Genomic DNA, 27,427 nt, shown 5'->3' on the forward strand with positions numbered 1-27,427 from the left:
ACGCCGCGCACAAATGACGTTGCTGTCGACCGGCTTACGTCACTTCTTAGTACACACTCTCGGTGCGAATGCAACCCTTTAAATGGTACTGGGAAATAGTTCGCGCAACATCGTCCCAGTACTTTAGTACCGTACGTTTAGTTCTGGAACTAAAGCGGTGCGAAAGGGCCTATTATTGTTGCAAACATAGGTACTTCTACAAGCACCAGGGACAAGCTCTGACACATTTTACTGCATACACACACATACACAAAAAATTGAGCGAGGTCACAACAGGAAAACTAAAGAATGTGCATCATTTCCACTAGTGCCCTCAGACTTCCTTCATCGTAGACATACAAACACCCAAACAGGCATTCAGTCATACACATAGAGGCATGCGGTATGTTATGAGCTGTGACAGTAACAATAGACTGAGGAAAAAGCGTGTCACCATAGTAAAACAAAGGGTATGTTCCAGTCGGCCAATATTGGCCTCATGAAGTGAATTTCACGGAGTGCATGGCCATGTCTAGTGAGATTCCAAAACATAAAGAGCATGTACGATTAGTCCGAAGGCTAATCATACATCATACATAAGCTACGCAAAATCGTGTTCAAAATTGCAGGCGATTCCTTGCCAATTATGAACGCGATTTTGTGTAGCTTGTCAGTGAACTATGGATCTGTGTAGTAAATGTAGTCCATCTGAAAGCACGTGCTGGAGATTTACTACTAATCACAGGAGCGGCTTTACTGACGAGATGCTCATGAAAATCGCATTTGATTTTTTGCACAGCCCTAGGTAGTGTAAAACAACACCCTTTTTACCTTGTCAAACTCAACTCATTTTAGTGCATGTTCCTTTAAATGCTAATGAGCTCTGCTCACCCCGCCCCTCTCTTTTCCGTCGGGTGACGAGCCGTTCTCATGAGACTGTTTACTTTAGCTGTGGAACTTGCTAACTAGCACACTATTAGGAAAGGTGATTTGCAAAGATTCAAAAAAGAAACTTATACTCACTTCTTCTGTAGGTGAGGCTGGATCGCTTGAACATAGACGTATTTATGTATCATTCCCTTAAAAAACAAACGTATTCCACTGCGTCTTCAGTGGCTCAGTTGTCAGGAGTAAATGATGACTGCTATGTTCATTATTACATTCGACAACAGAACACCTCAATCGCTCAGGAGCCGTTCTTGTCTATGTCCCTGCTCCGGCGTCCAAACAGTGGCGGACTGGTGATGACAGATCACTCAGGGCGGGTCTAAGGTAAAACGCTAGTGTCAATCAACAATCGTGGGAGGGGCCTGTGTCTGTGTGACATCACACAGACAGGTATCTGAGAATGGCTTGATATGAGAAAAGGGAAATGATTTAACGAGATAAAAAAAAAACACTGGGTGCATCTTTATCATTATAGGGTGGTTGTGTACACACACTGCCAACACACATTTCAGTTCAAACAACTTGTAAAAGTGCATTTTGCATCCAATGACCCCTTTAAAAAAACAAGTTAATTCTTCATTCTACCTGAAATGGAGTATGTGACCCCCTTTAATGGCATTATTATTATCATGGGTTGCATAGTAATTTATCATTTAATGTAAGGGTTTTAATTTATATTAATTTAAGCATATAAAATATAATTTTGTATGTAAATCTGTATTTTATTTTTATATGAAACAATGATTTTTATATTAAACAATGTCACGTAACGTACATTTACCATAGGAAAAAACATATTCGGTGACAAAAAACTTGTTAGTTAGCTAGAAAAATTAAATCTACAGAGGAGCATTTTGTTAAAAATATGCACCATATAACATATTCTTTATCATTTTTACTGTTTTACAGTGTTTAATTTACAGTGGGGAAAAATGTATTTAGTCAGCCACCAATTGTGCAAGTTCTCCCACTTAAAAAGATGAGAGAGGCCTGTAATTTTCATCATAGGTATACCTCAACTATGAGAGACAAAATGAGAAAAAAAAATCCAGAAAATCACATTGTAGGATTTTTAAAGAATTTATTTGCAAATTATGGTGGAAAATAAGTATTTGGTCAATAACAAAATTTCATCTCAATACTTTGTTATATACCCTTTGTTGGCAATGACAGAGGTCAAACGTTTTCTGTAAGTCTTCACAAGGTTTTCACACACTGTTGCTGGTATTTTGGCCCATTCCTCCATGCAGATCTCCTCTAGAGCAGTAATGTCCCTCCAAAGATTTTCTATGGGGTTGAGATCTGGAGACTGGCTAGGCCACTCCAGGACCTTGAAATGCTTCTTACGAAGCCACTCCTTCGTTGCCCGGGCGGTGTGTTTGGGATCATTGTCATACTGAAAGACCCAGCCACGTTTCATCTTCAATGCCCTTGCTGATGGAAGGAGGTTTTCACTCAAAATCTCACGATACATGGCCCCATTCATTCTTTCGTTTACACGGATCAGTCGTCCTGGTCCCTTTGCAGAAAAACAGCCACAAAGCATGATGTTTCCACCCCCATCCTTCACAGTAGGTATGGTGTTCTTTGGATGCAACTCAGCATTCTTTCTCCTCCAAACACAACAAGTTGAGTTTTTAACCAAAAAGTTCTATTTTGGTTTCATCTGACCATATGACATTCTCCCAATCCTCTTCTGGATCATCCAAATGCTCTCTAGAAAACTTCAGACGGACCTGGACATGTACTGGCTTAAGCAGGGGGACACGTCTGGCACTGCAGGATTTGAGTCCCTGGCAGCGCAGTGTGTTACTGATGGTAGCCTTTGTTACTTTGGTCCCAGCTCTCTGCAGGTCATTCACTAGGTCCCCCCGTGTGGTTCTGGGATTTTTGCTCACAGTTCTTGTGATAATTTTGACCCCACGGGGTGAGATCTTGCGTGGAGCCCCAGATCGAGGGAGATTATCAGTGGTCTTGTATGTCTTCCATTTTCTAATAACTGCTCCCACAGTTGATTTCTTCACATGACATCCAGATCTCTCTTTCTGTCTGCGCTGCATCAGTGATTCCAGCATGTGACAGTGCTGGTCATGAGTGACTCGGTGCTTCTATTCATTCAGTCTGTTATTGTGCGCAGTTTACAGTTCCATCATTTCAGTTTCAAAACAATTGTTTCAAGTGTAGTGCAACCTGTTCATTTTAGATCAAATTTAATTTTCAAGTTCAAATTATTTTTCTGGCTTTTGAAATTTGCAGACAGATAAATCTAATGGAAAAAGCCCTAAACATGTCTCTATAAATTTAATATTACATGATGTTAGAAACGGTGCGGCAGCATTGTTGCCTGTTAAAAGCACCAAAGTTATAAACTATATCTAAACAATAATTATAGCAGGAACCACATAGAAATGGCGTGAAAGCACAAACAAAAAGACTGATATTTTTATAGGCCTACAATAAAGTTTATTTTATTCCGTGCCTTTTACCAAGGATATAAAACTCGACACCTTTGTGACGTAACTTTTTTCTCTTTTTCTATAATGACAATAATTGAATGTACTGAAGGATCTGTGTGGGTGATTCAATGTGTCTTTTTGCCTCTGACATGTTTGTATGAGCGTGTGCAGGTGCACGTGAGCGCATGTACAGGATTGTTGCCGTATTGCAGAACATTGCATAACACTCTGTCAGAGATATTGATACACGACTCAGATTATCAAAGCTCTCTATCTCATCTGCATAAAGAAAAGACAGACAGATGAAAAAACTAAGATAAAAGAACGACTGATTTTGCTCTGGGTAGATGATAAGTACTTAAAATGACAAAGATACTGACAAGAGTGAAGGTTTGTGAATAGTGCATGTGCACATTTCATAAAGGTTGACTGCAGCTCAGTGTGTTTAATTAAAGATTAAATGTGTTTGCAACTTCTTTTCTTTTTTCTCTCTTAGTTATTTGATTTGATATTGTTCCCCTTTAATATGTTCCCTTCATAACAACTCTTTGAATATTGCACACATATACAGTAGTACTTCCGTGACCACTGTAAACTTTTCCACAAAAGTGCAATTTTACAAATGATATGAACTTGTATGAAATCAATTGTATGCACGTTTTAAATGTGAAGTGCATCATTCTAGAAAGAATAATAATGGTCAGTCCAACAAGTATAAATAAGAGCACAATTGTTATTGGCATAATTTGAAGCTGTTTCTGTAAGAGTGTTGCAGTGCTTAGGATTTGGGCGCCTAAAAAGGCTGTTAACGCCTCCTCAAAACATTGCAAAATCTTTGGGGAGATTGTGCAGGGAAAACTGGGTCAGCTGCTACTTGCGAGTATGTCAGTAGATTTGGGGTTTATTGTCATTCTTTCTTTTTTTATATATAGAAACACACATATACTGTGTAACAAATGATGACACCATCCTACAGGTTATTCTCTGTTTGTATGTTCTGATACACACATGCTGCACACACACATTCACCTTTTCCTTAGGTAATGGGGATTGATAAACAGATTTTTTCCCCTACTTGACAGAGAGACAACAACAGCAAAGAAATAAACAGGATTATCAAGCAAGGAAGCACATAAATCTGTTGCAGATGTATGTTTTCAGTATGCTTGGTGAAGCTCATCACATCACAAAATTGTCAAAATTTAGCAGCCCTTTTTTTAAAATACACCTGTCCATCTGATGAATTTTTGACGAATAATTTATGTCATAAATAATGGCTACATATATTAAAGGGGACTTTTAAAATCTTTTTTTTATTATTAGGCTAAATGCCATATACACTCACTTTAAGCAATCTATTCGAAGCATGTCTAAGAAACACCAGGGGTTTAATCCATTTACCTTCCCTTTCCAAACTGTTTTTATTGAGTCAGATTTTGGCTTCTCGGGATTGTGCTGATCATGTGTCAAGTTTGGACTTTCTTTTTGAAAGATATACAGCATCATATGATGCAGGAGGAACCGGGATGAGTGTGAACTGATTAATGGCACAGGTCTAAAAATAAAAGCCTGAGAAAGGAAGGGTGGATTTAAGCTTTATATAAAGGTCAAGAGCAGAGATGAAGATGATTTTTTACACTGGTAAATTATTCACTATATCTGATTATAACAGACAGGCTGTCAAGAGTGAGAAAGGGTCACCTGTGTACTAGACCCTCAGAGATACAGACCAGGCATGCATATTTATACATATACATGCAAGTGTGTTGTAAAAAATAAATCGATAAAAATACAAACTACTACCAGAGTGGAACCAGTAATGTCTTAGCAGTTTTTTTTTTAATTCCAATCTTAAGAGAGCACCATAAGATTTAACGTCTGAGTTGAGTTGTTCTGCCTCCACAGGTCTCTCTTCATGGTTTTGAACTGAAGTGCTTGCCACATCAGTGTGAGTATCACTGCCCTGCTATTGGCAGCTGTTTACCACTGTAACTAGGTAACGACTCAGAAAGAGGAGACCCTTGCTGGTACCTTTGTTTTTCGTACAACAGACCACAATATTATGCTCCATGTGAACACACATTTATAATATCTGGAGAAAGCTATCCATTAACATTCCCATTAATCTCAATGGCAGTTTCTCAGCTGGCCATATCCCCCTGGAACCATACTAACCAGACAAACTCTTGAGTCCTTGGCAGACACAGTCAGATGCGCATATTTTTCATAGTGCTCTCTAGTGGTAAAATGAACTTTTAAATAGGTGCTTGTGTCCCAAGTAAAGTCATACCAGAGAAGCATTTCACCTTTAAATGCATTTTTAATGAATGTCTTTTTGAAGAAATTGGCTTTATTTTCAGTTGTTTGTTAATGGCAGAAGTTTAGGTATTGGGATCTGATGATATGCCCTTGAGATTAACTGTTTCTGTAATGTATTTTTACATTACCGTTCAAACGTTTGGGATTAGTATGATTTTTTTAATACATATTTTTTTAAAGAATGTTGTGAAAGTCTCTTATGCTCACCAAGGCTGAATTTATTTCATCAAAAATGCAATAAAACTGTAAAGTTATGAAATATTATTATTAATTTACCTGTTTTCTGTTTGAATTAATTTCTAAAATGGACTTTATTCCTGTCATGCAAAGCTTTTCAGCAGCCATTACGCCAGTCTCAGTCTTCTGAGAGTCCCACAGGGATCATTCAAATTGTTATTATTGATTCCTGATTATTATCAATGTTGAAAACGGTTATGTGGAAACCATAATACAGTACATGTTTTTCAGGATTCTTCGATAAACAGACAATTCAAAAGAACAGCATTAGTCTTTTGTAAAAGTATACATGCACATGTCTTTACTGTTACTTATGATTAATTTGATGCATCCTTGCTGAATTAATAATGTGTATCTGTATATAACGATAGTACAGGTATAGTTGATCATCATAACCTGCTCAGATGTGGACATAAACATGCTGTACAGTCAGCAGTTGGATTAGATCAGCATCTGGATTGCTCTTGATCATCTTTAGCCTTATTTTTCATCTTCAATCATTCCAAATCACTGGGTGTGTGTTTCTATATGTGCGTGCGTGAGCTAAATCATTACGTATTTGAACCTATAATGTATTGTTCTGGTTTTCATGATAACATAAGCCTAACAATAAACAGAAACAGTTGGGTTTAGGGCAATATAATGATGTGCAGGTGTGTTTGTGAGTGTGCATATCTGCTTTGCGTGTGTTCCTTGGCTTAATCAAACAGTTTTTTGTCTCCAGAAGATGGCACTGTGTGCATAGTGTAGAATTTGCCAAAATCTTCTCCAATGATTTAATATAGAAAATAAGACAAGAACACACAAATGTCTGTCTATTTAGTACACAAACTCAATCCCAATGCCTGCATGGATGGATAGTGGAATGATTATATTTGTGAGGGCATCCTCGCTATTTAAAAGGCTAATGAATCATGTTTTGATTTAGATCTAATAATGTCAGCAGATATGTTTAAGGGTTAGTAGTTGTGGTAGTGAGTTACAACCATCGCTGCTGCTCACTAGCATTGTATTTTGAATGCTGGTGTACTAGCCAGGCTTCTTAACTTTACCAGCAAGGATGACCTGCATTTTTTGCATGACTATGCTGACCAGTTTGAACTAGCATTTATCTTCATGCTGGTGTAAACTGGTCTTTCTCTGGGCAGTACGGCCACACACTGCAGCACACACAGGAAGCCATTAGGAGTCAGTGTAAGTAGACACATACATCTATCTTCTTTCTCTCTATTTTCCCAATTCTCTTTCTTTCACGCTTTGAAGATCACATGAGTTATATGTTATCCATACCTCTCCACTGGGCTACCCCTTTTTCTACCTTTGTTCTTTCCCCTGCAGCAGTTAAATAACATGGTGTGTGGAAGCACCCAGTTTCAGGCTATTTGCAGTGTGTGTTAGTTAAACAAGAGCTCTTGAAGTTGCCAGTTGAGTGTGTGCTGTTTTTCATTATGGAGTGGGGTGAGCAGAGGAATGCTCTTATAGCACTCCCCACTCTTTCAACCCCTCACCCTCTCATTGCCCCCTTGTTTCTCTCTTTGAACTTCCCCTCTTCTCATTTTGCGTCTTTCATGTGTTCTCCACCATCTCACATCTCCGCATGTCTCTGTTCCTCACGTCTCACTGTGTGTTTGTGTGTGCAGCTGTGATTTCTCAACAGTCATATCTGCACCTACATGTGAGGAAACGTGTACTACTGTACCTAGAATTAAAAATACATATAACAGCCTATACATCAGTACAAGCACTGCCTTTAAGGCAACAAGATAAAGGTATAGCTCACAAAAAAAATGAAAATTATCATCATTTACTCATCCTCATCTTCATCCTCAACTTTCTTTCTGCAATGCCACACAAAAGAGAATATTTTGAGAAATTTCAATTTTGAGTAAACTAACCCCTTTAATACAGATCAACAAAGTGATTTTTTTTTAGTTGTGTTTAGTCTATTTGTTCAATATTTACTTGAACATTGAAAAGAGTGAATGTGAACACTGAAGAAAGATAGTATAAAATCGGTTATATTGAGCTATTTTAGCACTTAAAATGGTCACTCTAAAGTTTGAAGTTTTTAGCTGTTCTTTTTTATTCTTTATCCCAATATGTCCTACTTTGGATCTTTTGGTGATGTTATGCCCTTTTGTTCCTTCTGCAGCTTTTGTTAGAGTGTGTGTGACTGAAACAGACTGTCAATAGCAAGATAAATGGCTAATCTTTTTTCAGCACAGATTTGTCTTCTCTCCGCCTGCTCTCATTCTGCTTGTCTTTTCTTTTTCTTTGGTGAGGTAGATCTTTTGATACTCTTCACATACAAGGTCCGATAACTAAGTCACCAATCAAACTACTCAAAAACTTTATGCTTACTTTTCTGAACAAAATCCCCTCCCTCAAGCATGCACACAAGGATAATAAAGGCACATAAAAAGAAAAGAATTCCATTGACCTTCAGTGAAAAGAAATAGGATCAGAAGTGGGTTGAGTCCTGCATAGTACAGAACACACATACTCCAATAAGGTCAGACAGTCTCTTTTTAAAAGAAGTAATTCATCCCAAAAAATGTAAATGATTTACTCACCAAGAAACTCAATAATAATAATAATAAGTGACATTTAAATCATTATTCACGATAATCTTCAGCTCCAGTGAGCAGTTAAGATTCGGGGTCAGTAAGATTTTTTTCAGTACTATTGAGAAGTATTATTACAGTGTAAAACAGCTGTTTTCTATGTTAATATATAATTTAAAAATCTAATTAAGTCCATTGATGGCAAAGCTGAATTTTCAACAGCCATTAATCCAGTCTTCAGTTTCACATGATCCTTCAAAACTCATTAAAATATGCTGATTCGGTGCTCAGGATTTTCTTATAATAAGTGTTAAAAACAGTTGTGCTGCTGAATATTTTTGTAGAAACCATGATGCAGTTTTTAGGGTTGTTTGATATGTACAAAGTTCAAAAGAACAGCATTTATTTGAAATTGAAATCTTTTGATACATTATAAATGGTGTTAACTTTTATCATTTGTATAAACTATTTTGTGGTGTTTTTTTTGTCATTTTTTAAACTTAACATATTTGGTCACAATGACCTGTTGTTCTGTTCAAACCTGCATGAAAAATTCCTACTTGTATCCCACTAACGAAATAAAATAATTGTTAATAATGACATAATTTCCCTTTTTGGCCAAACTATCCCTTTAAGAAAGTTCTCCAAGAGTCTGTAAGATAAAAGCACATTCTAGACATGTTGTACTTATCTCTCTCTCGCTCTCTCTCTCTCTCTCTCTCTCTCTCTCTCTGTGTGTGTGTGTGTGTGTGTTGTTCCTATTATGGCATCTGGAAGGGCAAGATTGAGCATGCAAGAGATACAATCCTTTAGAAAGTACTTCAGTGTCCATCACTTTTCTCTCACACTCATACTCATGCACACAATCTTAAACTGTGGTAAACGAAATCTCAAGAGTCCCAAATGTCTAAATCTAGCAAAGTCATGAGAACAGGAAATTACCTCGATTCTGATTTTGCCCCCAAGTGTGACCTCAAGCAAACAGCTTGTGTTCACTGTTCATGCAAAGAACAGTGGACCAATGTGTGGTGTTGTGAGAGTGCTACATATTTTCAATACGTCTACAGGGACACAAGGGGGGAATATCCGGCCATAATCCTGATGCTCGGGCTTAACTAGGGCTGAATTGAAGTAATTTAGTGTGATTCTCAGTTTGACTGCTTTATGGCACTGGGCTTGTTGTCACCTGGGTAGTTACAAGAGTCAAACAGAAGGGGGTTGGGCAGGGAATCATTTGAAAGCAGGGAGGTTGAATGGATAATAATAGGCAAATTGAATAGAGTTGAATTTCTGTGTATCGAGCTTCCCTGAAAGAGGTGGTGCGATGTGTGTTGCATTGTCTTTGCAGATACTGAGACCCTGATATTGTCTTTCCCCAGAGATGTTAAAGGGATTAGTTCACCTAAAAATGAAAATGGCACCATCACTTATTCACCCTTTTGTCTTTAAAAACCTAATTATACTGGTTTGGAATGACATGAGGGTGAGTACATGATAACAGAATTTAAATTTTTGGTAAACCACCTCTTGTACATGCCTACTGTGATGTCACTCCATATGTAACCACTCAAGAACTTGTTTAATTGCAATTTTTTTTTTTGTCATATTCTCTAATTGTTGCTAGTAAATCACTTGAAAATGAGTGTGCATGTGTGTCTTTGTGTCCATCTGTTCTGCTGTATTGCAGCTGCTTGACCCACACCCTCAGTCCTGGCTCCTGATTGGCTGATGAGAACCATGTCTGGAGAAGCTAGTTTAGGCCCTTATGAGGATTCACATCTAAAACCTGGACTGGACTTTCTTTAAGACTGGAATAGAGCCTTGATTGGGACTGCAGTGTTTTAAAGGGGTCATATGATGCAATTTCAAGTTTTCCTTTCTCTTTGGAGTGTTAAAAGCTGATTGTGCATAGATAAGATCCCTGAAGTTGCAAAGACTAAAGTCTCAAAACCAAAGAGATATACTTTATCAAAGTTAAGACTCTGCCACGCCCCCCTAAAATGGCTCGTTCTAACACGCCCCCACATATCTACCTCACTATGTGGAAATATTTGCATAATGCCGCCCAAATGTGCACGCAAAGAAAGAAGGCGTGATTTCAGTAACCGCAGTTAGTGTTGAAGCAGGCATGTCAGGGAGACGCTGTGTGTTTCTAGGCGAAAGCAAAAGCACTTTATTTGGCCTTCCGAAAGTAGATGCATTTAGGAATCTTTAAGATTACTTACAACAGAACAGCAATGCATTTTATGGATGACCATTTCATGAAAATAGGAGAGGAGGTAATTCAGACTTTGCTATGACAATCTGGCGCTTCCACAAAATAATGATCTTTAAAAAAGCATCAATTTGTGTCGGTCTTGCATTGATCTTTGACACAAACTGTATAATGGAATCCATTCAGCCATGCCAGCTTATAGTAGGGCTCCACTGTCCATTTTTGTTAGAAGACAACACACAGTTATTGGCACAACTCCAGGATATCATCTGGACAGGTTTCAAACCTCCAGCCTCTGGCCAAGCCTTTTATCTCACAGACACGTTTGCTTTCGCTTTGCACCTGGACTGGTTTTTCAAAATTCCTCAGTTGAGGGATTGAACTGGATTGTTCATTGTGCTTGCAAGGCAGTTGCGTTTTTAGAAAATTCTAGATTTTTATTTTAGCCAACAAATGTTCACCATATGTTTGAGTGACTTTTGATGTTATTTGTGTGTGTTAAATTAATTCAATATGGTTCAAATGGCTCATCTCAAAAATCGATGCAAAGGTTAATTGTTAATTTAATTTAGTGGTAAAGCGCCCTTTTTGTACCTCTTGTATCACTCAAGGGGTCAGGGTTTGGCTGAACACCATGGCCCTGTTAGCCCCTGCTGGTAGACGCCATACTGTAGCTTTACCATCTAGCTGAAAAATATACTAGATGGAGTATTTTTTTCTCTCCTAGCAACTACTCTAATTGTAGCCATTTTACCAGTGGGTGTTTTAGGGCTCTTAAAAGCATGACTTTTCTGTATATTTTCACTGCCTGTCTGCTGCCTGTGCCATCACAACTCATAAATGAAGAGATTTCAGATCGCATGCTTTTGTAGGCAGGTGCCATTGAGATGAATAGGAATTATAATGGCAGGCTTTATATTCACCTTTAAGCTCATCATAATAATGTGATCTAATTTGGATATAAATTCAAATTTGTAGGGAAATAGAATTGGTCCAAAAAGAAAAGAGAGAGAGGGAATTGTTTTTAAGCAGAAGTCTGATGAACTTCTCCTTTTACTTTTGAATCTTACATAAATACACAGTGAAATGAATAAAACCTTACAACATTTCTCATTCCCAAACAAGATTATTTTGTTTATGAAGTTTAAATGTATCATGGTTTCCTCAAAAATATTAAGCTGCCTAATAAATGTTTCTTGAGCAGCAAATCAGCATATTAGAATGTTTTCTGATGGATCATGTGACACAGAAGACTGAAGTAATGATGCTGAAAATTCAGCATTGCCATCACAGGAGTTAAGTATATTACAGTTACAGTTATTTTAAATGTAATAATATTTTAAAATCGACTGTATTTTTGATCAAATAAGTGCAGCCTTTGTGAGCAGTGAGCAGAAGTTATTTCTTTTTAAAATTGACCTTTATACCGCATGGTAGTATTTATTGTACTGCTTTAAATGTGATGATTTAAATAAACAATAATTGTATTACAGTATCAAGAATGATACTGAAAAATGCCTGAAATTACACCAGCTCAAAAGTAAAATGCATAGCGCTAAAGAGAATTTGATGTCACAATGCAAAATAAGATTTTAGTGGTACTAAAAGTATGCTAGTTGTCTTTATGCAATATTATTTTGTATTTGTGTTTATAATTTTTTATTGTAATTTTTTATTTTTTATAAAACTTAAATGTGACTGAGAAATGTTCTTGACAAGTTCTTATGTTCCACCTTCTCCTGATCCAGCCCTGGTTTTCACACAAACTCTTCGTACAAACTTTGTCTTCTGGCTCTCTCTCTCTTGGTCTTCAATGGCATACCTCTGCCTTCCCACTACTTAGAGACAAAGTGTGTGTTAGAGAGAGAGAGAGAGAGAGAGAGAGCATGTGGCACTGAAGAGCCTTTTGAGCTTTTCCCCTCTCAGGGAGAAATCAAGCAACAGAGAGAGAGAGAGAGCAAACTTTCCCTCCTACTGTTGGACTTTTCCCAGACTTGAGTGCTGGAATGGATTTCCTCTGATACTTTGGATGTCACTTCACAACTGTGGAGTTTATGCACAGAAGGGATCTTTAAAGTTTTGTTGACTGAGCGTGTGTATGAGAGGCGTGTGTGTGACAGCAGCGTGCTAGGAGCTATGTCAGGTGTTACACGGAAAGGTTCTGGGAGACCAGGATATTACTACAGACTCCTGGGTCGAACGAGGCTACAGAGACAGCGCAGCCGCTCCAGGAGTAGAAGCAGAGCCACGAACAATAGGGGTAAACATCTTGTTCTAACTTTACTACATTGTTTCTGAAATATTCCCTCCGACCTTTTAAAATACTTTTACGTGTTGTTAATGGTGCAGTATATATTAATATTTCCCATAACAGTTACATTTGTCACACTTACCTGCAGTATGTTAAGTTTGTGTGTGAGATTTCTGTTGTTGCCACAGTAGTAAAACATCATAACAGCCCGTCTTTTAGAGTGCAACTGCCATAAACACGGTTATTACCACATTGTTTATGACAGCACTCTTCTGAGTACTTCATTTTTTAGAAAAGCCTTTTAAACTTTATTTTAATTCTGAATAAGAACATCATTGAATGAATGAACTCTCAAAATCTCAAAAACTGTATGCAAACACTTCCTTTTTAACCATGAACCAGAGTTGCTATTAATGTGTTTCTGTTCGAATATTGTGTGTGTTAATGAGGAAAAAATGTGAATGATGCTCAGATATTGTTGTCTAATCACAGTTTGTCAGTTGTCGAAGTGTGAGTCTGTGCTTTAGTAGTGGGACTTTTTTTGGAGATTATATTGTTGGTGGAAGTAGGTGACTGTTTTTGTGTATCATTAAAAAGTAATTGACACATTCACTCAGCCAATTCATTCAAAAAAAGAAATATAACTCACTTTAATTTGCACAATTTTTTAGATCTCAAAAACTGTATGCAAACACTTCCTTTTTAACCATGAACCAGAGTTGCTATTAATGTGTTTCTGTTCGAATATTGTGTGTGTTAATGAGGAAAAAATGTGAATGATGCTCAGATATTGTTGTCTAATCACAGTTTGTCAGTTGTCGAAGTGTGAGTCTGTGCTTTAGTAGTGGGACTTTTTTTGGAGATTATATTGTTGGTGGAAGTAGGTGACTGTTTTTGTGTATCATTAAAAAGTAATTGACACATTCACTCAGCCAATTCATTCAAAAACAACTAATTCATGCAGTAACTAAGTGCCACTACTCTATGTTTCTTGGCAATGCTGAAAGACTGATTCTTGGACTTTGGAAGTATTTTCTTTTGTTTTAATATAATATCAAATTTGACAAATGTATTTATTCATAATGAAGACATAGTACTGAGATGTGAAGTAAAGTGTTAACTTCTGTTTCATAGAAATATTGTATAAAGCAACATCAACATGGAGCGATCAATGTGGCCTCATGTCTGTGGCCTGTGGCTGTTTTGACATTCAGTACAAAAGCATGTATTTAATGCTAAATGTTTTATTTTTACATATCATTTCTGAATATATGTTTGTTTCTATCTGATCTTGAGTAATTGGTTAAAGGGGTCATATGATGTTGCTAAAAAGAACATTATTTTGTGTATTTGGTGTAATGAAATGTGTTTATGCGGTTTAAGGTAAAAAAAAACACATTATTTTCCACATACTATACATTATTGTTTCTCCTCTATGCCCCGCCTTTCTGAAACGTGTCGATTTTTACAAAGCTCATCGGTCTGAAAAAGCGAGGTGTGCTCTGACTGGCCAGCTATCCAGTGCCTTGTGATTGGCCGAATTCCTCAAGCGTGTGACGGAAATGTTACGTCTCATACCATATTGTAATGCCTGCGGCAACCACATGTGATGACCCCGGGCTGGACTCCGCTTCGTCCACAGTGAAAGCCGATCTGGCGATCGACAGCGCGAAGTTGAAGTATTTCCTCAGCGACCAGCACAGATCAGCTCCAGGCATGACGAAACGGAAACTCTTTTGGAAGACCAAACAAAGTAGTTTCACTTTCACAACGAAGCACACAGCGCCTTCACAACATGGCGGCAGCAACAATGCTACAGTGAGAATAAAAGTTACGCCTTCTTTCTTTGCGTGAACATTTGGATGGCGTTATGCAACTCTTCCCAGATAGTGACGTAGATATGTGGGGGCGTGTTAGAACGAGCCGTTTTAGGTAGGCGTGGCTGACTCTTAACTTTTATAAAGAATATCTCTTTGGATTTGAGACTTTAGTCTTTGCAACTTTACAGATCTTTTTTATGCACCAAGAGCTTGTAACACTCCAAAGAGAAAGGAAAAATTGGAATCGCATCATATGACCCCTTTAAGTTCCCTGTATAAGAAACTTAGCCACTTTGTCAGTTTAGTGTTATTTGTAACACCTAAGTATCATCGGATAAAACCACAGAAGCCGTAAAGTTAGTTAACGAGCCCTCACGCAAGCGGGTGGAGTGAGCACCTGTTTGTGTTGAAGTGGTTATTATCAGCTGTAACTTTATGGCTTAACAACAAGACAGGTGACCAGCCACAAGTATTGAACCTGACACACCAAACGCGCTCTTACTCACACAATTTTCCAAACCAGTCAAGCAGGAACTCCAGTTCTTCAGTATGGCCCAACAAGCTTCTGCTCTCTCTCTTTCTTTCTCTCTCACACACACACACACACACACACACACACACACTGAGTAATTTCAGATGTGATGGCTAAGAATGGCTTCTTTAAACTCTCATCCAGGTTATGGCTATCTAGGCTCATTACACAGGGGGTCGATTGAGATCCCTGAGTCATTCAAACTTAATTCAGTCACTGAGAGAATCAATTCATGTAGTAGATGAGGTGCTTTGCGATGGGGCTTTGTAATGGCACAGCTGTTTTGGGGACTTAGCAGGCTCAAGGTGACATCACTGTGGTAAACTTTTGAGTTTGAGTAAAAGGTTTGAGAAAACAGAAGCAGTGACTTAAGAGAGGTTCTAACATTCAGGATAGATGTCTTGAACTCAGTATGTTTGTTTATTTGCTTGAATGATAATGATATTTTCTGTTCAGTAACATGAGGGTTTTACTTTATCAAGATTTTTGTTTGACAGCAAGAGAATCAGGAAGTTTTCCAGTGGGATGATTGTCGTAGAAGATTTTGCATGTTTTGTGGGTGTGGATCTACTTACCTGTCAAGCTGTATGTTAAAAGATCAGTTCTTGTTTACAGTTCTGCACTTATTCATGTTAAGTAGGGATAATATTGCAATGTCTATTAGGGTTGGGTGATATGCTCCATTGTCATACCATCCTATCGTCAGCTTGTGAGATCTTCATGGTACGGCTAGAAGCAGCCTAATGTTAGTATAATCTATTAACTAAACATGTCTTTTTAGTCAAGTAGCGTATGGATGTCATATTTTTAATATGCCTAAATTTGAATTTAAAGGGATAGTTCACCCAAAAATGAAAATTGTCATTAATTACTCACCCTCTTGTCATTCCAAACATGTAAGACCTTCGTTCATCTTCAGAACACAAATTAAGATATTTTTGATGAATTCCGAGAGCTCTCTGACCCTCCCATAGGCAGCAAAGATCCTAACACGATCAAGGTCCAGAAATGTAGTAAGGACGTCATTAAAATAATCGATGTGACATCAGTGGTATAACCGTTTATTCGACAATTCTTCTCCTCCGCATCACCCTATAGCGCCATTTTGGGGAGTATCACATATGTAAACAACGTATGCTGTTCTGTGTCAGCAGCACCGTACACTGTTTACGTTGTTTACGCTTTGATCTGAACGTAAACAACGTATTCCGCACACATACCTTGCATACGTTATTTATGTATTTGATACTCTCCAAAATTGCACCAGGGTGATGCGGAGGAGATGAATTGTTGAATAAAGTAGTTATTTTTGTTTTCTTTGCGCACAAAAAGTGTTCTCGTAGCTTCGTAAAATTACGGTTGAACCACTGATGTCACATGGATTATTTTAACGATGTCCTTACTACGTTTCTGAGCCATGATCGTGTTAATTACATTGCTGTCTATGGGAGGGTCAGAGAGCTCTCGGAATTCATCAAACAAGTCTTAATTTGTGTTCCAAAGATGAAAGAAGGTCTTGCAGGTTTGAAACGACATGAAGGTGAGTAATTAATGACAGAATTTTCATTTTGGGTGAACTATCCCTTTAACATGATCACAATTTAATAAAAACATTGTAAGCTACTAATTATAATGCTTACATCTCCTCAGTTATTCAGCAGCTATAGAAAACAAGCAAATAACATTTACATTATCAAAGAACATCACTCATGTCCGTCTAGTGCGAATTTTATGCATTTTTAAAAATCACTCCCGTAGTAATCATTGAAACAATCTCTTATACTTACATTGCACATACATCTGCACTTTGTTGTTTATCCTGAGAGAATTCGCACGAGAGCAGAATTCAGTCAGCAAGCGCTCACACTGACAACAAAACTCATCTGAACGCCTCTAATTGGCCAGTGCCTTCATAAACTCAACAGAATCACGTGTGATTGGTTATAACGCGCAACACTGTAAAAACGCGTAAAAAGAAATATGATGGGACAAATAAGCCCTAATATTAATTAGATAATACTAGCCTAATAATAAAAAAAAATGTATAATAATAGTAATAATCGTCTTGATATCATCAAGGGCATCAGCCACAGGCGTTATTTCTGGCTATCGTTGATACATGATACTATCGTCTATCGGCACAACCCTAATGTCTATGTGTGCATGGAACATCACTGTTAGTGTTACTATTATTATTATTATTTCTTATTTATCTTGTCCTCCAGTAAGTAACCAGTATTTCAAAGAGTGAGTAGTAAAAAGTAAAACATACACACTCATTATTCTTGTGTGAAGGTGCACGTCACCGGTGGGATCATGCAAATTGAGTGTACAGGGAACAGAATTATGAGCTTTGTTATCTGCGGTGCTTGTTTTGGTTCTGCTGACTGATAGCTTATCAGTTCATGCATGAAAGAAGATAGCATCACTTTGGATCTGAATATTCAAATACTGCACCAGCATGAGGTAATGGCGCCTCCATGAGCTCAACTCTATTACACAACCAATTACACACACACACCTTACATGTCGTGGATAAACACCCATACTGTAATTACCTTGTTTAAACTCATGTTTGAGAACATGCATAGGACTGGAGAGAAAATTGTAGCCTGTGTATTTACGTCCAGCACAGCCAGCTGCATGTGTGTTTGTGCAGTGTTCTCTGTCTAGCTCTCCCTTCCTTCCTCCCCTCTGTTCATTTTTGATAATACAGCATTACATCACCACTGTATCAGCTGCTAAACGGACAACCTGTGAAACACACACACTGACACAGCTGTGTAAGGAATAACCTGTTCTGGGAACAGTACAACAGCAGCTTTTCCCATAGTCGATGCGTTTTGCTATGCTATGGTTTTTAATATCTGATTAGTAAACGCATGGGAACGTGATTAGTGGGCTTAGCGGTGACTGACAGTTACATGCAGCTGTGGTTTTCAAATGTTTGCTCTGCATTATCTCACAGGAATGCTATGTCAGAAGATTATGGTGGAGAATGTGTTGTACTGCTGATGATGGACCAGTTTCACCATTTCTTACTCTAGATACGACCAAGATTAAAACTGGGAAATTGGTCTGAGTGTCACTTTGTTGGAGCTGTGACACATTGTGTAATGGAGTCAGGGCAGACAACACTTCTTGAGCCCATTCTCACCTCCTCTAATCAACATTTCCTATCTACTGCTGTGGCCTAGTAGGTGCATGTTATTTGATGTTAGGGGTTGGCAACATGACCAAAATATTATATCTAGGGTGGCCATATGTGCCATTTATACGGGACACGTCCTGGCCAGGATTTTTATATTGCCTAAAACACCCAAAGTACTTTGAACAAAATATTAAATCTAGGTTGGCCATATGTGCCATTTATACAGGACACGTCCTGGCCAGGATTTTTATATTGCCCAAAACACCCAAAGTACTTTGACCAATAACATGCAGGTACATAATCAACCAATCGTGGCACATGAGAAGATGAGGTCTACAGAGAAAGAACAAAAATGTTTGTTCGTTCATTTGACTTGAAGCACCGCTGCACAGACCGATCATTGTATGACACCAAAGTATACAGCGAGAGCGATTCGAAAGCATATGGAGCCGTCTGCTCTGCTCTCCATAGCTCTCGCGAATGTCATACAATGATCGATCTGCACAGTGCAAACAGCCAAAACCTGGCTATTTCAGGCAATATAGAAATTCTGGCGTGGACATGTCCCATAAAAATGGCCTGTATGGTTACCCTACTTATATCACAATACGAGTAATTTTATTTCACGGCAGCGTATATCACAACATAGTTATTTTTACTTTAAATAAGGTCTTTATGATATAAAAATGTTTGATACCTTAGAAATGTCATAATTCTTGTCACCAGTGTCGATATCACAAAAAAACTAATACTAGCCTAAATAAAAAAGAAAAGAAATGCTACATACATTGTATAAAGTAATCAAATGTATAAAATCACTGCATGTTCTTCACTGTGTAAATTAAATATATATTTCTTCTTATTAAAGTCAAGAGTAGTGAGAGATTTTCTCTCTTTTGTTATTTGATTAACGTGAATAACTTTAAGAGCTTCCCGGATCAAATATACTGTTGCACACGTGTTTTCTTTCTCTGCTTTTTGGCCTAAATTACTGTGTTTACGAGGATACTTGCATTAAACGGGAATTTTTGTGTGTATTTAATCGTTCAAGGCCTATAAAGCGGCAAAAATAACTCTGTTCAATACTCCGCACTCTGTGAGAACTGTCTTCACGTGCGTGCGCCTCTCTTAACAGCACTCAGAAACAGTTTCTCAGACAGAGTGCGCATATAGTGAAATTAGTTCTCTTTCACTGCTAATTGCATTTCAACATCTTAAAATTACCATGTAGCACAGCAATGTCACGTGAGTATGTAACCATGATAGAGACGATAGTCAAAAATCTCTACTGGTTGATACATTTCTACCAGTTAATCGTGTCTACTGATATATCACCCACTTCTATTTGAAGCATTGCGCTATCCCCATGTGGGCAACATGAGGTTGAATCTAGCTTTCCAATCCCATTTTTACTAGTAGCTAGTGCATGGGATTTGATGCATTGAACTCTGGTGCTCATGTGGACACTATGAGTTTGAATCTGGCTTGCAACACATTCTGATCCCAGTTCCATTTTTTCTTCCCATCATTTCTTGTCATGTCTTTGCTATATTTATAGCTCTCTAAAGAGCTATGGTTTAGTTAGATACATTGGGCCATGGTGCTCATGTGGGAAATAAGAGGTTCAATACAGCTCACATTACTGTCCAATTCATACCTCTTCTCATCATAATTTCTGTCAACCTTGGCTTAGTAGTTGGTGCATGTGATTTGATACATTGCACCATAGTACTAATGTGAACAATGTGAGGTTAAATCTGGCTTGCAACACTTTTGGATACTTTTCCCATTTCTTCTCCCCATCGTTTCTTGTCATCTCAGAATTGTTGTCACATCTCTACAAAACTGTAGCTTAGCAACTGGTGCATGTGATTTGATACATTGTGCTGTAGTGCTCTCATAGGCAACTACCAGCTCCAGAATCCAGCTTCCAGCATTTTCCTGTTCCCACCTCTTCACCCCATCATTTCCTGTAATCTCTCTACTTTTCATAAAAAAATAAAAAATAAAACCTTTACGCATTTATAATCAGAGACAGGTGTTGTAGCACATCAAATGTGTTTTGTGATGTGGACACACAATCTGATATGATTCACTTTCTGCACCCTCAACACGGATGAGTTCATCATACTCTGTGCCGAGAAGTGAGGAAATACAGTTGCTTTACAGAATGCTGATGGGTTTGAGCCGGAATTCTGCTGGAGTTTCCATTAAACGTCACATCTCATCTATTTATACAGGAAACTAGGGTAAATACCACTTAAAAAAAATAAAAAATACTTGCCACGGTTACAGTATGTCAAAGAGTGATCTGATAAAAATGTCTATCGTTTTCATAGGGTGTGGGTTTTACAGTTACAAGCTATAGTGTAATCCAGAGAGTGTAAACTTAACAACAGAAGATCTAGGTCAGTCTGGAAAGTCAAAACGGACAAAGGAAGAGAGTGAGAAAACTGAAAAAGAGCTTGATGAAGACAAGAAAGGCAGGAAATAAAAAGAACGAGGGAGGTGAAAGGACAACAGAGATAACAGTGATTAAACAGGCAGGGAAAAACAAAGCTTTGTCAGAATGGTCTGACAGCTGAATGTTGTGCTAGAGTCGGTCAGTCAGTGAAATATTTTTAACTAGTTCATAGTTGTGTCAGTGATTTGCTATAGTTGCGTCTCCGTGTGTGTGTGTGTGTGTTTTATGTCTTGGAATGTCTGAGTTTTCTTCAGCCTTATGTGCAAAAACAGCTAATTCTTTTTGCTGTGCTTCCCACACACATACAGTGGGGGAAAAAAGTATTTAGTCAGCCACCAATTGTGCAAGTTCTCCCACTTAAAAAGATGAGAGAGGCCTGTAATTTTCATCATAGGTATACCTCAACTATGAGAGACAAAATGAGAAAAAAAAATCCAGAAAATCACATGTTCACATTCACACTCTCTGTCTCTCACTCACATTGACATCTGACCAAAATAATAATAATAATAGAGCTAATTTGCATTAGTTGTGTTCAACTTCTCTTTTTGTTGATCTTTTAGTAACTATTGGCTTCAAAGATTTGTACTTTCAGTTGTATCCTTTCCTTTTTACCTTAGTGGAAGTGGTATTTCAATAGGTCTGGCCCAATAATATAAAGGTTTCAAGTTCACGTTGTAGTGATGATCCAGGAACTGAGCGGATACTGAGATCACAATTCAGCACTGAGCAAAGCCACTAAACCAGATTCTGCTCCAGATGGATTGGCCCTGTTATTAGTGTTCTGTAAGTTGTTTTGGGCAGAAAGCATGTGGTGAGTGGTTTGTTAATTGGATTCGCTTCAATCATGAGTAGTCTGACATACCGCAGACCCCTGTAGAGAACAGATCGAGCTCATAATGTGCCGCCTTGCTTCATCTCTGACTCTTTTACTCATTATGCACTACTACTGTTGACTTGTTTAAATAACGAATGGTCATTACACATACAACTAACCAGAAGAGATTAAATCAAATACACGTGTCTGTGTATGCTAATGCTGCATTGTTATAATGCACACACTGGACTCTTTGGAAAAAGTTGGTTGACTAAACATAGATTTGCAACATGTTTAGAGAAAAAAAGAAAGAAAAGAAAATGGGCCTCCTGACAGACAGATGCACTGTCTCATAGTATAATGTTTTACTCTACCATTTTCAAAGAGCTGACAGGTGGGCATCTCTTTTGCGTATGTGTGCACTCTTTGCATGGCTGTTAAGTCATTCAAGCACAGTGAGCTTTAGGAGTGGATGCAGAGAGTGTTTGATTAGAAAAAAAGGAACCACACACCCTTTGCATACAAAAACCATTCATATGGTTGTTTTTTAAATAAGAGTGGCACCCCTCATATTTGCTGCAATGTTGAGATCACATGATAATGTGCCACTCATCTCAGTAATTCTACTGTTGTTGGACTTTTCCAGTTGCAGAGCAAACAAATCACAATTATTCTATGTAGTAACCTTTGCAACAGGTGTCAGTGTTTTGTCCAAGACCACTGTTGTATAAGTTGATTAGGAAGATAAATAAGAAAAAAATATATATATATGTGACAAATAAATTATGGTCTATTTTAAAGAAAACATTAAACATAACAGTTATGCTTCATACAATACCAAAAATCATACTATATGTTATACATAAAGTTGCTACTGCAAAGCGAGTACAGCAAACTGTGAGTGTTCTTATGTTTGCTTATTTCTAATTCCTAATCATGGACAGACTACCTTTCAAAAGTCTGGGATGAGTGCAATTGTTGTTGTTGTTTTAATAGAAATTAATATTTTTATTTAGCAATGATACATTAAATTCATCAAAGCAATAAAGACATTTATAATGTGACTATTTCATTATAAAATAGATATACATTATTATATATAATACATACATGTATTATTTAGTTATTCCAAATAGTATTATATTTCACAATATTACTTGTTTCACTGTATTTTTGATCAAAAATAATTTTTCAAGAGAGAGAGAACATAAAATGATGATTTAAAATGGTGAAGATCACATGAAAGGATCTTATAACTCGTTTACACGTGTCAATACATTTGTGAGGACATTTTCCAAGGTTTGGACTTTACAATTATGAGTACAATAATCCAGTTTGTCGGCATGTAACGGTGTGTTTCAGTTCTTGATGGAGTCAGGTTTTGTGGCATTATGTGTGTTCGATCATGAGGCATGTTCCGTAACTTCACTCTCACTCTGGAATGTCCTCTACAGGAAAACCTGGAAACATTGTGTCCCAGCCCTCAGCTCAGGAAGTGTGCTTTCTGACCCGTGTGCGTCGATAGTTGGTCTTGCTTCTGTAAGAGAGTATTCTAAGACTGGCTGAATTCTCAGCAGGTCTGAGATGTGGTTGCTATGGGAACAGCAGAGCAAGGCGATTGTCCTGTATGACCACTGGGCAGGTACCTGTCAATCATGGTGTCGGATAGGACAGCCGGGTCTAATGGAAACACATGTTCAGCTCAATGAGAGAGACAGTTATGCAGGTGTTGGTGTGTGTGTGTGTGTGTGTGTGTGTGTGGTCATATCTTCTTGCCTTATCGCACTGTTCTTCAGAGGTTACATCATGACGCTGGTTGTAATTTAGTTTAGACAACAAAAGAAATTCAACAGCAAACACGTTTTTATCGGCATCTAAGGATAAATGAAATAAATTGCTGTTTGACATCTCTGACTGAAAAACTCGACCTCTGGTGAAGGACTTTTATTTTTTATTGAAGTAAAAGTAAAACTTTGTACATCAATAAAGCAGAAATGTATTCCTTTTTTTTTTGACTAATATGTCACTGAAAATGACCGTGGTACAGTTTTTCTTGACATGGCACCATGGTAAAAATTTTCTATTTAAATAGTGGAATAAATTAATATAATCATATTTTAAATTCTAAAACGTGTATTTAAAAATATTTGTGCCATGTTTTGTCAAATACTTCATGGTAATATAAATAAATAAATAAACAAACATTGTAATCATATCATAAATTCAAAATTTGTATTTAAATGTATATTTAAAAAATCCTTTTGTCATATTTTTGCCAAATAATTTTAATGAAGTTTAATGAATTCATTTTCTCGACATGGCACCATGGCAAAATAAAAAAGAATGTTTAATTCAATTTAAATTTAGAATATTTCTATTTAAATAGTGAAAAAATAATATAATCATATTTTAAATTCTAAAATGTATATTTAAAAATAATTTTGTGCCATATTTTGTCAAATACTTTGTGGGAAACAAACAAGCAAATAAATTAATACATAAATAAGAATTATAATCATATTATAAATTCCAAAATGCATATTTTAAATGTATATTTAAAAAAAAATCCTTTTGTCATTTTTGTCAAATACTTTTAATGAAATGTAATTGTTTAATGAATTAATTTTACCTTTAACAATCTTTTATGATGAAAATTAGCAGCCCTGTTTGATGCACATATGCAGTGTAATCAGTCCTAAACCAAAAACATCTGACATGTAGTTGGTAAATAAATCAATGTTATAGATTACAGATAAGTAAATGTTGTCTTTATAAAGACCTGTGTGTGTTTGTTGGTATATTTGTGCATCTTTCTTTTATTTTTCTCTGCCTGAGCATACAGGTGGTTGACACTTGTAGCAGGACTAAATGAAACCACAGTGATCGCCACGCTAATCTAGAACCACACACATAGTAGCCACAAGGACTTAATTTTTTTGATTTCAGTTCAAGCAGACGCTCGCTCTCACTCTCTCACAGCTGCGTTCCTTCACATCTTCTATCTTTAACAAGCAGACACTCACACACTGAGAGAAAGTGAAAGCCATCTCTCCCAGATCAAACTACACGGCTCCTCACTGTTGAATTCTCATTACACATCACCGCCGGGCTTGATGGAAACCGGTTGACTTGATTGAAGTTTAATAATCCGCTGTTGAAAGGGTTTTTAGCAGGATAATCAGACCTCTGCACTTCCACCTGCTTCTTTGCCATTCATTTTTGTGTTTAGCATTTTATAATCTGTTTTGAAAACGATCTTGATCTGAGAGAATATGTATTTAGGCATACTAGGGTAACCAGACATCCGGCTGCAGCTTTCCTGTGTAACATCCTAGTTTCGTTTTTTTGTGAAATAATACCAAGTAGCTAACAGGGCACTGCTCACTATAGAGATTTTGGTAACACTTTACCACTTTATTCAGTTATAATTATTTACGGCAAAAATACACAGAGCAACTTTTTATTTCATAGATAATAATATAGGCAAACTTATTGATTCATTGACCGCTGTTCTAGAAAAGTTTTTTGTTTTCATTTCAAAATTCTGTTTACATTAGTGTGCAGTTTTCCTGAATTGTCCTGCAGTGTCACATGCTAAAGTTCGTCTAATGTGATTTAAATGACTTTTGTGTAATACTTTGTTTTGGGCCTTCAATTCTTCATGGAATATTTGTACAAAGTAGTATGATTGTACACAATTTTATGTATTACAATGTATTACAATCACACTATTAATATGTACTGTAAGTGAACTGCAAAAAAAGCTGAAAATTATTTCAAATGGTCTAATAAATAATGTAATGAATACTTTCCATATAAATGTAAACTTACAGTACAATCTTGCACTTGAAGAAAGCTTATGTCCACGTTATTTCCCAGTCCACACAACATACCAGATGGTTGAAATTTGGGAAATTGGGTGAAACGATGCTTGAAAAGAATTCATACTCCTGTCCCCCACCCCCCCAATTGAGTTCTGACTGAAGATTTTGCTCAGGCAGTGTTTTGGAGGGGATCAGTGTGTGATAGTGAGATCAGAGCGGAGCACTTAACATAATCTGTTTCTAGATCTATGTACCTATACTGATTGAGTGAGGCAGTCAGTCAGGCTTCACTTTTTCCCAGCATGTGAATTCTGAAGGGCAGTGAGGAACAGTGGGAGGATTTAAGAGCTTTGTATACTGAGGGCACATTGAGGTAGAGATTTGATGACTTTATGAATGGGCTATAATTTAGGACATCTATGTAGGGATGCACCGAATGTTTGGCAACCAAAATAATTTGGCCGAAAATTGCAACAAAAGCTCTTTCGGTGTTGAATAAGAGAAAGACCAAATAAATTGTACCGAACAATGACATGACACGATCAAATAGAGGCGCACGCTAATGCAACAAACACGTCGGCAATGTGGAAGCATTTAAACTTTCCGAGAAAGATGCAAAAATCATTACAAGCAGCAACAGTGAGAGACTGTTTAGTACTGCATCACATGTCTTCGATGAGAAATGGAAGGGGTGGTTGTTGCTGGTTACTGTATGATGATTAAAATCGCGAAATGCCCTTAAACAATTCAACTGCTGAATGTTATGTTTTCTAATACATGCATAAATTGAGCATGAGCTCGCGACGCCAGGGTTCAAAGTCCAAAGTGCGAGGAAAATCTGCACTGAAATGGAGTTATTCGTCAGTTGCTCAGTAACATTTTTATGAATTTTTACAAGGCATGCATGTGGCAATGTGATACGTGCAACAAACATCTTCCCAAATTCATAATGAGAATCATTTATAAATCTACTGTTGTCAACAAAAAGAAGCACTGAGGTCTTCCGGCGGGTTTCTGCCAAAATAAAAGCTGGAAAAAAAAGCAAGAACTCCATCAACATTAATAAATGTTATTATTGTAATGTTACTGTTGTTCTGTAAAATAAAATAAAAAAGACAATGATAAGGATAATAATAATTACAACAGCTCTATTAATACATTTATTATAGCATTCACACATAGTGTTCAGACTGGGATCTGTAATATTTTCTAATGTTTTAAAAGTCTTCTCTGCTCAGCAAGGCTGCATTTATTTGTACAGTAAAAAAGAAGGGGATCTCAAAAATGGCCAAAAAATATTATTTTACTAAATTATACATTTTGAAGTTAAATTGTGTTTTATTGGTATAATGTCTGCTAGAATGTAAAAAAAAATGTTCAGTGTTAAGTAAACATTTTTAAAGCACATTTTGGCTTTTTCATTTATGCAATGGTGAAAAAAAATGGCAAAATGGGGGAAAAAATGCAAAAGAACTGTGTTCGGTATTCGGCCCAGTGTTTCATTTTGTTCGGCTTCGGCCAAGAATTTTCATTTCGGTGCATCCCTACATTTATGACATACAACTCTTACATTATGAGTGGAAGATCAGTCACTGAATGGATGTGTTGGCATGGTGATTGTTTATGTGGTATCTGCCTATTTGATTACATGCTGTGAGAGTCTCACAGTCTACATCCACACTTGGACAACATGCTGGGATTTGTGCATGTGGGTTTATTCTTGGCTATTATAAAACTATCTCTAAAAAACATCTTTTCAGTTGCGTTTTACAATTTAAAAAATGTCTGTAAATGTCTATACTCTGTGTGTTTGTGTGTATATACTGTATATATATAACGGTGCAGAAACT

At 37.2% G+C, this 27,427-nt stretch overlaps 1 protein-coding gene across 1 annotated transcript in view; it reads left to right on the plus strand.

Annotated features, from left to right (window-relative positions):
* The window catches only part of LOC107597964 (disabled homolog 2-interacting protein-like), a 159,481-nt gene that overhangs the window by 69,106 nt on the left and 62,948 nt on the right, over positions 1 to 27,427 (plus strand). The gene's annotated exons all lie outside the window — the stretch shown is intronic.

This window comes from Sinocyclocheilus grahami, unplaced genomic scaffold, assembly GCF_001515645.1.
Source record: "Sinocyclocheilus grahami isolate Dianchi unplaced genomic scaffold, SAMN03320097.WGS_v1.1 scaffold12.1, whole genome shotgun sequence".
Lineage (NCBI taxonomy): Eukaryota > Metazoa > Chordata > Actinopteri > Cypriniformes > Cyprinidae > Sinocyclocheilus > Sinocyclocheilus grahami.